Source organism: Oryzias melastigma, linkage group LG21, assembly GCF_002922805.2.
Source record: "Oryzias melastigma strain HK-1 linkage group LG21, ASM292280v2, whole genome shotgun sequence".
In the NCBI taxonomy this organism is placed as follows: Eukaryota; Metazoa; Chordata; class Actinopteri; order Beloniformes; family Adrianichthyidae; genus Oryzias; species Oryzias melastigma.
In genome coordinates, this window is record NC_050532.1 from 298,959 (window position 1) to 309,183 (window position 10,225).

A 10,225-nucleotide genomic window follows, 5' to 3' on the forward strand; every position below is an offset into this window, starting at 1 on the left:
ACACACCCCCACCCACACCAACACACAGATCATCGCAGTGGGCCGACTTCGGAGTGGCGGTGGGGCTAGGTTTGGGTGTAAAAAAACAAGAGAGAAAGGAGAGTTCTTCTTAGCAGAAACATGGGGTAATATTTTTAGGTTATTAATTTACCCATGATGGCAAAAACAAGCAAAGAAATAACCTCTAGCAGAAGCGCCTGTCGACTTTTGCGGAAAAATGTGATTGTGGTGTGAATTGCAGAAGAGAGTAGTCACAGTGTGCAATCTAAGGCGCACTCCGCGGTGAACTCCGCGGTGCACTCCACGTCCAGTGTGAACCTCGTTTCACCTGGTTCACAGGCTTGTGCCGCTTTTCTCCTTTAAAATCTGCTGGTTATATGTTAACACGTTGATTGTGTTAACATATAAAAAAAAAATACAGTAGCTCAAAGAACATAAAAACTGGAGCTCTAGTGTTAAAGGGTTATGAGACACTTACATAGTCAACTGAAAAATATTCTGAAAAAGCCAGTTGGAAAGACAAAGTGGTGTTTAAATCTCTGTTGGGTCAATCCAACTTTTAATCACAAAGACGTGCTGCTAAATAAATGAAAATTTTTACTCTTATCAAAATAACATATTTTTTAAAAAGATAGCGACCGTTGTCATGTGTAGTAGAAAAATCATGTCCATCCAACCATTTTCCAAACCCGAATCTCTTTTATGGTTGCTGGAGCCTATCACAGTTATAATTGGGCAAAGGTGGGGTACGCCATGGAGAAGTGACAGTCACACTCACAGTGAAGCGGCAGTTTAAAATGAACAATTCACCCATGAAGCATAGGGCTGTTACATGTATCCGAGTGCTTGGATACTCCTGATGTGTGAGTAGAAATGTTCACTAGGGGTGGGCAATACAGTTGGCTGCCAGTTAGCCAGCTCCAAGTTAACTCAGCTTTTTATGTTTCTTTATCCTCCTATTGTCAACTACTTTTGACAGACACAGACTTTTTTTTAACTCCTAATAAGTGGAGTAATTTTTCTGCTACTCCCTTTCAGTGTTAATTTCGTTGACGAAAAATTTTCGTCATCATCTTCGTCAACGACACTATTTACCCAACGAAAACGAAACGAAAACGAAACAAAAACTCTTGCCCAGAAACAAAAACTTTAACTAAATTGACAGACTTTTTTCATCAACGAATACAAGCGAAACAAAAAAGCTGATCGAAGACGATATCCAATCATAATGACTGCTGGTGGAGGAGGGCGGGAGCCAATGCAGAGCGATCCAATCAGAACACAGAGCCCTGCAGCCCGCCCTGGAAGACGCTAATTCAATGAATCGTGTCTGTGATAGAGGTGAAAAATGTCTATGTACATATATGGACAAATGTTATATTAAAGACGACCCTCAACAAGACGTTGTGTGGAGCGACATCACAGGCAAAAACACCAGAAAACCTGAAGCGACGTTTGCAAACAAGCCAGCCTGAAATCCAGCAAAGGTAAACATACAAACAAACTCGATTATTTCCAGCGTATTGGGCTAAATCCTAATTCCTCCCCGACCCTTCAAACTGTTGTTCCATTTTAAAGAGTTGGATTATCTGACATAGTTGTTTTAAGGGGTTGCTCTAGCCAAGCTAATTAGCGCCGGTACTGCGCGGTGGAGAAGCGCTTTTCTTCACGCAGGTGAAGCTCTGAAGCTCAGAGGTTTACATCTAAATGTAAGTCTGGCTTTACTGTTTTAGAATGACGTTTGTAAAGTTATAAATCGATGTTGTTGTGTATTTCCGAGCGCTAGCAGCCCCGCAGCTTCTTCAGATCCACAATCAGTCTACGTTTTAATCTCCAGCGCCACCACGTCTTACATGACGCCCTCTATTGGCTGGCGGTGGTATTACAGTTCACCACAGACATGCTGTTCAAGCACATATAACATGCTCACAGGTGTTCTGGACAGCTTACTCCCAAGTGAATGTTTTTTTTTTTTTTTGGCCGCATGTATTTAAAATTAAACTTTTAAGTTAAAGTCCTATTAACTGTCACACTCCTAAATGTGTGAAATATGTTCTCCACATTTGACCCATCCCCTGGTGGAGCCGTGAGCTGCAGAGAAAGCAGCATTCAGGAAACATTTGCTTGTTTAACCCTAACCATAACCATAATCCTAACCTTAACCCTTTACTCTGGGTCAGTGTGACTAAGAAAAAAGTCTAGCAGTGGCTGCAGGTTTTTTGAAAATTACGTGTGAATAGACACTTTCTGATTGGAAATGGGATGGAATTATAATGATATAATTATATTTATTCTTTCTTTTATTGTGTTTTAAGTTGTTGAAGCTTAATTCGCAGTAATGACAAGTTTGGAAAGCAAAGTGAAGTAAAATGTTTTTTTTTTTTGTTTTTTTTTTACAAATTACTCAAATCTTTGCGTGTTATTCATATGATCATACGGTGTAAATGTGATTAAAATACTTTACCTTTGTTCTATATTTTTGTCGACTAAATATCTACGGTAATTTCGTCGACTAAAATTTGACTAAAATAAATAGAATCAACATGACTAAATTGCGACTAAAACTAAACCCTATTTTAGTCAAAAGACTATGACTAAAACTAAATTAAAATTCTCTGTCAAAATTAACACTGCTCCCTATGGGTTGTTTTCCACCACTTCTGGGTCTGAAACCATCTGCTGGTGCATTGTTTACACGATCAGCTACAGTCGCCTGACAACCACAAAATCCGGTCGGAGATTGCTGTAATCTGTTTTCCATTTTCAACAGAGCTATGGTTGTTAAGATAATTTCCCTGTTATGGGATCAATAATATTCTAAAATGTTCTATTTTATGTGAGTTTATTAAATAAACCTCAACAAAGCTCACAACTTGACGTTATTATGAAGAAACTTTGAAATGAAATTACTAATTTGTAACTGTTTTTAACTAATTACTCTGTTTTATTCTGCTTTATCTCATCATAATTATTTATTTTAAGCATATTTTCACTCTATGACCTGTCTTGGGTGTTTGTAATTTTTGCCTCTTGACCAGGACTGCTTTGAAAAAGAGATCAATGGATCTCAATGGGATTTGTTGGTTAAATAATGGTTAAATAAAATAACAACAGACATGCGCAGTTTGAACAATCAATGCTTCGGGACTCGATGTTTATGCATGTGACCTTGTGAAGTATTTTTGACAGTGAGTTAGGACAAATGTTTTTTATTTATTAATTAATTAATTTATTTATTACGGATCCTCGTTAATTGCAACAGAGCAGTTGCAACTATTCTTCCGGGGGTCCAGACCTTTTACTAACCTTTTACATTTATAGATATACATGCAAGTATTGACATATATAAATATTCAAAATAAGTCATAACAAACAATGTTCACAAAAATGTATGTGATTCTTGCCTCCCCACTACATACACAACTCAATATGATGACATTGTTCAACATTATCAATAAACAAATCAATTCATAATATTATTAATAATAAATAATATTAAGACAAAGAAAAGTTGTATTCAAAACAAAAAGGTATCATGTTCAAAGTAGACAATAAAACATTAAAACTAAATGTATTCATATTTTTTGTACACAAAGTATTGTTTTTGTGCACCACTAAGTTTCTGGGAATATGTTTCTTATTGACAGATTCTTTACCCCGTACTCTCAGGGTGTTGCTGTCCACACTCAGCAGCTTGTGAGTCCGTTTCTATGCTGATGATGGTCGGGTAATAGTTTTCGCAACAGCCCCTGGCAGACCTGCCCAACAAAAGAAAACTTTTTGTACCCCCAGTTTCCACTAACCTTAGAGGAGACAGTCCAGAACAATTTAAAGTTTACTCCAAAAAAAAATTACTGGTTAAGAATATTGTAGATTTTCACGTTTAAATACTCTGCATTCCTAATGAAGAACAGGCAACTATTGCACTAGTAAGAAGCACCTAATGTGTGAAAGCACATTATTGGTGAAACCAGTAACATATTGCATTACTTATTATCTAGACCTGAATATTTCTGCGGTTATTGTCCTCCAAAACTGTTTCCTCTTTGTTGTACTTTTTTCCCCGAACTGTGAAACAGTTCAGTGAAAATAAACAGATACAGAGACAGAGCAACAATATTTTCTTTTCTATTCAACACATTTTGTTTTCTTTCCTACCAAGCTGTTTAATGAACCAATGCTGTAATGATTACACTGGAAGTATAAAAAAACACACTTTTTTAGAGTAGATATTTCATAGACATAGGCTGATGTTGACTCCGTATCAGCTGACTGACCCATGACCGTCCATTCACGTCGTCTGAGCTGCTGAGATGAGATTATGTCCTCTTTCTGAGTAAAGAGGTTTGAAATCTGGGACAGGAGCCACCACAACCATAGTGATGCTGTTAATCTTTTCTTTCTGTTCTTCTCATCTCGCTGGGCTGTGACTTCTAACAAGAAACAGAAAAATATGTTAATGAGGGAGTTTCCAAACTACCTGAAGAAGTTCTTAAGTTTGTGACTTGAGTCACTGAACCTCATTCTTAAATTGTTCAATCTGTTGTAAAGATTTGTATGACAAAGCACTGAAAAGTAAGAAGGGGGCAATTCTGGAAAGAGTTGGTCATTCATGAAACACATTGTGACTAAATTAAAGGATGAAAATGTGTTTGTGAAGTCTAACATTTGAGCCAAACTTTGGTGAAATTTGGCAGATGAGTAAAAACACTCCTGTTTGAACGCTTGTTCCAGGAGTTTAAATGTGTCAAGTTTAATGTTAAAATCATGTGCAGAGCTTCCTTCTTCCTCTTGTACAGCCTAACTTTGGTTTCTTCCAGATCAAAACTAAACATTCCTGAGCATCTCTGTTACTGAGCATGTTGTGTATATTCCAGCACATCTTCAGTTTTCCTATTTGTTCTTTGAATATTCTCTGTTGTCCTGCATACTGTTGTTTTTCTTTTGCTTTCATTAAATGCAGGACTGCAAACAGATGGGTGTGTCACCGCCCCCTAGTGGTTATATATTTGTTTCACTAGAAGTTGTTTACAAATTCAATTTCAAAAGATGACAATGATACAGAATTTAAAAAAAAGTCACTATTTAAAATCCCTGAGCATTGTCTATCATGCCCCTTTGAAGTAAAAAAGAAAACAAAAACTAGAGCCTTTTTTTGTGGATTCTGTCAGTAGGTTTGTTTTCTCTGACACTCCAGCAGGCTCTATTGTAGCTTCAGTCTTTGATTTTGTCAGATATTTTACTCGTGACTCTCAAAGGATGACAAGCAGGAGAAGAGATTGTTGAGCGTGTGATGCCGACACTGAGGTGTGTGTTAACTGACTCCTTCAAATATATTTGAGGTGTTTCCATACCTGAGTCACCTAATCCTAACCTGTGCTGAACTCAAACTATCTTCCACCGTAGAGTTGGCCTGCTGGGTCACTGCCATGCGACAAGGCCTCCACCGGAGCCCAGGATCAGACCGCTTTGTCCCACAGGGTTTATCCAGCATTTCCATTTCGTTCAACAGACACTCAGTTACATACTGTTTCTAAAATTTGTTTCATTATTTCAGCCTTTTCTTCAGATTAGTGTTTTGGGGTTTTGATTTGAAAGCATTGCAGGTCTACACTACAGCAGCAGTCCCCCTCCTCCGTCTGGATATCTAAGTCCACAACTCTGCACGTTGTCTCCGTTCTCCTGGGCGGCCGTGGTGCAGCGGTAGGGCGGTCGACTCCTGATCAGAAGTGAGCGGGTTCAACTCCCGCCTTGCCCGCCCATGTGTCGAAGTGTCCTTGGGCAAGACACTGAACCCCGAATTGCCTCTGGTGGGAGGTTGGCGCCAGTGTTCGGCAGCGGAGCCACCACCAGTATGTGAATGGGTGTGTGAATGTGTGAATGGGTCTGTGACTGTGAAGCGCTTTGGGCCCTTGAAGGAGGGTAGAAAGCGCTATACAAGTATACGCCATTTACTAAATCCTCTTAAAGGGAAGGTTTGGTGTCTTTACAGACTTCCTTAAAGCTTATTATAATCCTGTACGGATTTAGCAAAAACACAGTGTAGCACGCCATGTGGAACTTTTATCATAGTGTGGGTCATATTTTTAAAAGGATTCTTACAAACCTAAACACTCTGTTTTCCTGTCCTCACTGTGACAGATGCATGTTTGAGGAACTGCAAGACGGGGTCAAGGACTTAACTATGAAACAAGCTCTTAAATATCAGTTTATACAGTTCCCCTTTTCCATTTAAGGGCATATTTGCATTAGCGGGTTGGATTCATTTGGTCCTCTTCCTTGCTCTCTGGGGCCGATCGAACTAGTGATCAAGCAGTTCAGCACAAAATTGAAGTTGTGGGAATCGTGGTTGAGCTGGAAAAGGTTTAAGAGGGCAAACATGGTGAGAAAAAGAAAAAATCAAGTAGGAAGCATTTACTGTATTTTCTTTATAAGCTGTATCTTTAAAAAAAAAAAAAAACGACAATTCACCTTATAATCAGGAGTGCCTTATATAATTCTGGTGTGTTTACTGATATTGAAGGGATTCTGAGAGGTTCACGGCGCTCTGTCATCATGTTTGGTTGGGTGTTATTTTGAATACTCTTATGCGGCTAAAATGTGGTGATGTCAGTGTCAGGGTTCAACCAGTCATGTCCTCCTCCGACCACCAGAGGGAAGAATACTGACCGCATTCGTTCACTTCCTTAGTCCATTTCCCATCATGCATCTGCCACTGCTCCTTCCTTCACCAGCTGTTCCCCATTCATGCCAATCACCAAGCTGTACTTCATCCTGCTCTCCACTCCACTCTGCTCAGTGTGAAGTCTTGTATTGTCTGCTTGTGTTCAGTCTGAGCGGTTCTTCTCGGTTGTCTCACTGTGTTTTGACAACCTCACTGGTTTATTCACTCCTTGCTCTGACTCTGGCCTGTTTCCTCACTATGCCTTCTTTTGTAGTGATGGTGAGATGAATCATTGTGGGACACTGAACCACTTCAGCCATTGGTTCGAGAAAGGGTTCATTTCTTGAAGCTTCATGTGCACACGATACCATCTACTGGCCAAGTTTGGAATTACAGGCTTCTTCTCCAAAATCACTTGTTACAATACAATTAACACTTTGGGAACTATTATGAATAGCAGAACATGTATGACTGAAAAATGTCTTTACAAATAAGGTATACTATATTCTTGGTCTGTTTTGTCAACGTATTTGAGTGCTTGTGGAACTTGTAAAAGGCCATACAATGCTTATGTAACTGGAAATATGATGTTCAAGATGGGGAGGGTTATTCGTTTTTATTTAGAAACAAGAGTTTCTCTACATTTTTTGGTTTCAAGCAATTCCTTCTTTTAGACACAACTTCTCCTGCTTCAGAAAAGATTCTTTCACAGGGAAGTGTGGACAGAAAGGCAATTGCAAGTTTGTATAGGGTTGGGTAGATGAGTTGTTGTTTCTCCCAAGTCTTTTTCAAGTCTTCCAATGTTTGGTTCGGACAAATATCGCTGTACCTCCACAGTAGTATCCGCAGTTGCATTTTGGGACGTTCTTGCCTCCATGTCTAAAGGATGCCAAAGTTTGCTACCTAAGAATAATTTACAGATCATGTTAGATGATCTCATATCAATGCAAATAAATTTAAAGTAACAATTTACCTTCAGTGACTTCATTAGAGGTAGATACCTGGGGAATGTCCTCTCGGGTCTGCTGTGACCTTATAATTGTTGAGCATTCTGCAGTCAGTCGCTTCACAGCTTCAGTGGCTTTTGTTTGACAGAAGAATCCAATAATTTTGAAACGAGGATCCAGGAGTGTGGCAAGTGACATTATACTCATTGATTGTAATGTGTACGGCTTCTCCCGTAACTGCCTGATGAGCACTTCTCCCATTTCCAATGCTGCAAGAGGAACCGGTTTTGTCATTTCCTCCTGGAGATTTTGTTTCAGCATTTTCAGAAGAGATATGACTTTAGAGGCAGATACGTTTTCCTCTGCCGACAGCTCTGGCCTCATAAAAGGGGGTCAGCAAAGACATACAACCTTCAACAATTTTAAATTCTTCTGAGGTGATCCTCGGAATGTCATGTTGTAGTCCTGCTAAAGCTGCTCCAACAGGACCTCTGAGATCAACCAGACATTGGAGCATCAGATATGTGCTGTTCCATCTGGTCTCCACTGCTTGCAAGAGTTTTCTTACAGGCATGCCCATATGAAGCTGCACTTGTGTAAACTTCTCCTTTAAAGATACAGATGAGTCTGTCATTAAATCACAGCAGCAGGATCACAGATATAGTAAGAATTATTCTATATTGAGAGACAGGGAATTACCTTACCTTGGTAGTAGTGCTGCTTCTAAAGAAGCCAACCGGCTTCCTTGCTTTGGCCCGGATGCCAGAGAGAATAGGGTTCTGCTCCAGTGTTTTCTTAACCACCAGATTAAGAGTATGGGCAATGCAAATGTGATGCCGAAGCTTTAGCTCTATCACACACGCAACCATGTTGGGAGCACCATCTGTGACAAAACATGTCACTTTATTGGTGATTCCCCATTCTGCCATCAATGAGGCTTTCTCATGAGCAATATTTTCAGCAGTGTGTGACTGGGGGAATTCTTGCACTCCCAACAACACTGAGCAGAGCTTGGACTTCTCACCAACAAAATGGCAAGTAATAGCCAGGTAGGCATCCAAATTCATGGTTGTCCACATATCTGAAGTAAGGCTAACAGCAGCTGCCTTTTGAATTTTAGCCTTTGTCTTCTCCTTTTCTGCCTCATATTTGTCCTCCACCATGGCCTTCAAAGCCTAAAGGATGAGATACGTATATAACACTGAATTAGGTTGACTTGTCAAACACTACTGAGGTCTCACTTGTTTCATGCATCTCATACATATCTGTCTTGTAGGGAGAACATAATTGGGATCCAATTTGGACACAAACCCCCTGAATCCAATGTCTTCCACAATAGTGAAGGGTTGTGTGTCCTTCACAATCATAGAAACAAGGGCTTCATCAAGTTCCTGTTTTCTGGTGGCTGAATAGAAAGGGGAAGTAAATACAGAGTTTGTATCTATGCACAATAAACAATATAATGTCATGGCTTACCATGGGAAGATGAAGCTCTTACTTCGTCCATATTCTCATGAAAGGCACGGTAATGCCTTAACATCCCAATTCCTTGGAACACACTAAACATCTCACCTTTGAAAAAAACATGGAACTATGACAAATACTTGTTGATATGTAAACCTAATGATTTTGACTTAATGTTTGATAAAGCTTACCTTGTTAGGAGATATCAGATCAAGGTGTTCTCATACAGGGGAGATCCTCCTCTTCCTTGCTGGCTCCATCCTATCCAATAAATATCCTCACTTTCCTAAATAAATCTATCTTTCCCTAAACACCTACTTTATCTGCAAAATATATTAAATAAGGGGCGCCGCTCAGTGGACGCTTCCGCAGTGAACCTTGAACTGTTAACCACATAGACCGCAGTCGAGATCTCTGAGTGAGCTGCTTGGGTTCGTGGATCGTCTTGTTCTTGGTTGTACTGAAAAACAATGAATTTCCCCCCAGGGGATTAATAAAGTATCTTGATTGATTGATTGATTGAAATCAACGCTATCCTAACTCTATCCAAATCCTCAACTAATCGCAACTCTCCTCCAAAAACCCCCATTTTGATCGGGACCCGGCAGATTTATAAGCCCTAAAAGATTTGAACCACTTCCTTGACCAATCATGTGATAGAACTCGGCAGTGAAGCTTCAGACGTCATCATTGTGGCTCCTCCCCCAGATGAAGCAAGTCTCGGCACATGCTTCATGGTAACCCCGCCTACATTACTCGATACACGCTTTGAAGACTCGGCACTTCTGGTAACATCACTATTGTTTTGAGTTTACCTGCTCTTCGCTCTCATTAAATCATGTTGCATATGGATCCAAATGTCTCAGCCTCTGTGTGTGTGTTTTTTTTATGTTGTAAACAAATTTGGAAGTTAGTGTAGCTGCAGTAATGTTTGTTTTATCTGTATTCTGTTTTTTTTTTTTGTGTGTGTGTGCTGTGAACAAGGCTGGGAGTTACAGGTATTATGAATACACTAACATGGCAAATGTGTAGCATACTACAAAAAGCGTTTTAGAGTTAAAGTGAACACAGTTAATAAAGTCTGATGGACTGGTCTCTGACTCTTTTGTCCCACTTAATGTATGTCATAGTTCAGTGCGGTTTAAATATG

At 39.6% G+C, this 10,225-nt stretch overlaps 1 long non-coding RNA gene across 1 annotated transcript; it reads right to left on the bottom strand.

Annotated features, from left to right (window-relative positions):
* Positions 1-8,333: 8,333 nt before the first annotated feature.
* Positions 8,334-9,499, bottom strand: LOC112155603. The gene is made up of 3 exons (XR_002920814.2): positions 9,088-9,499; positions 8,873-9,016; positions 8,334-8,786 (listed from the first exon to the last, which is right to left on the bottom strand). It is a non-coding gene; the product is annotated as an uncharacterized LOC112155603 (long non-coding RNA).
* Between the last annotated feature and the right edge of the window lie 726 nt (positions 9,500-10,225).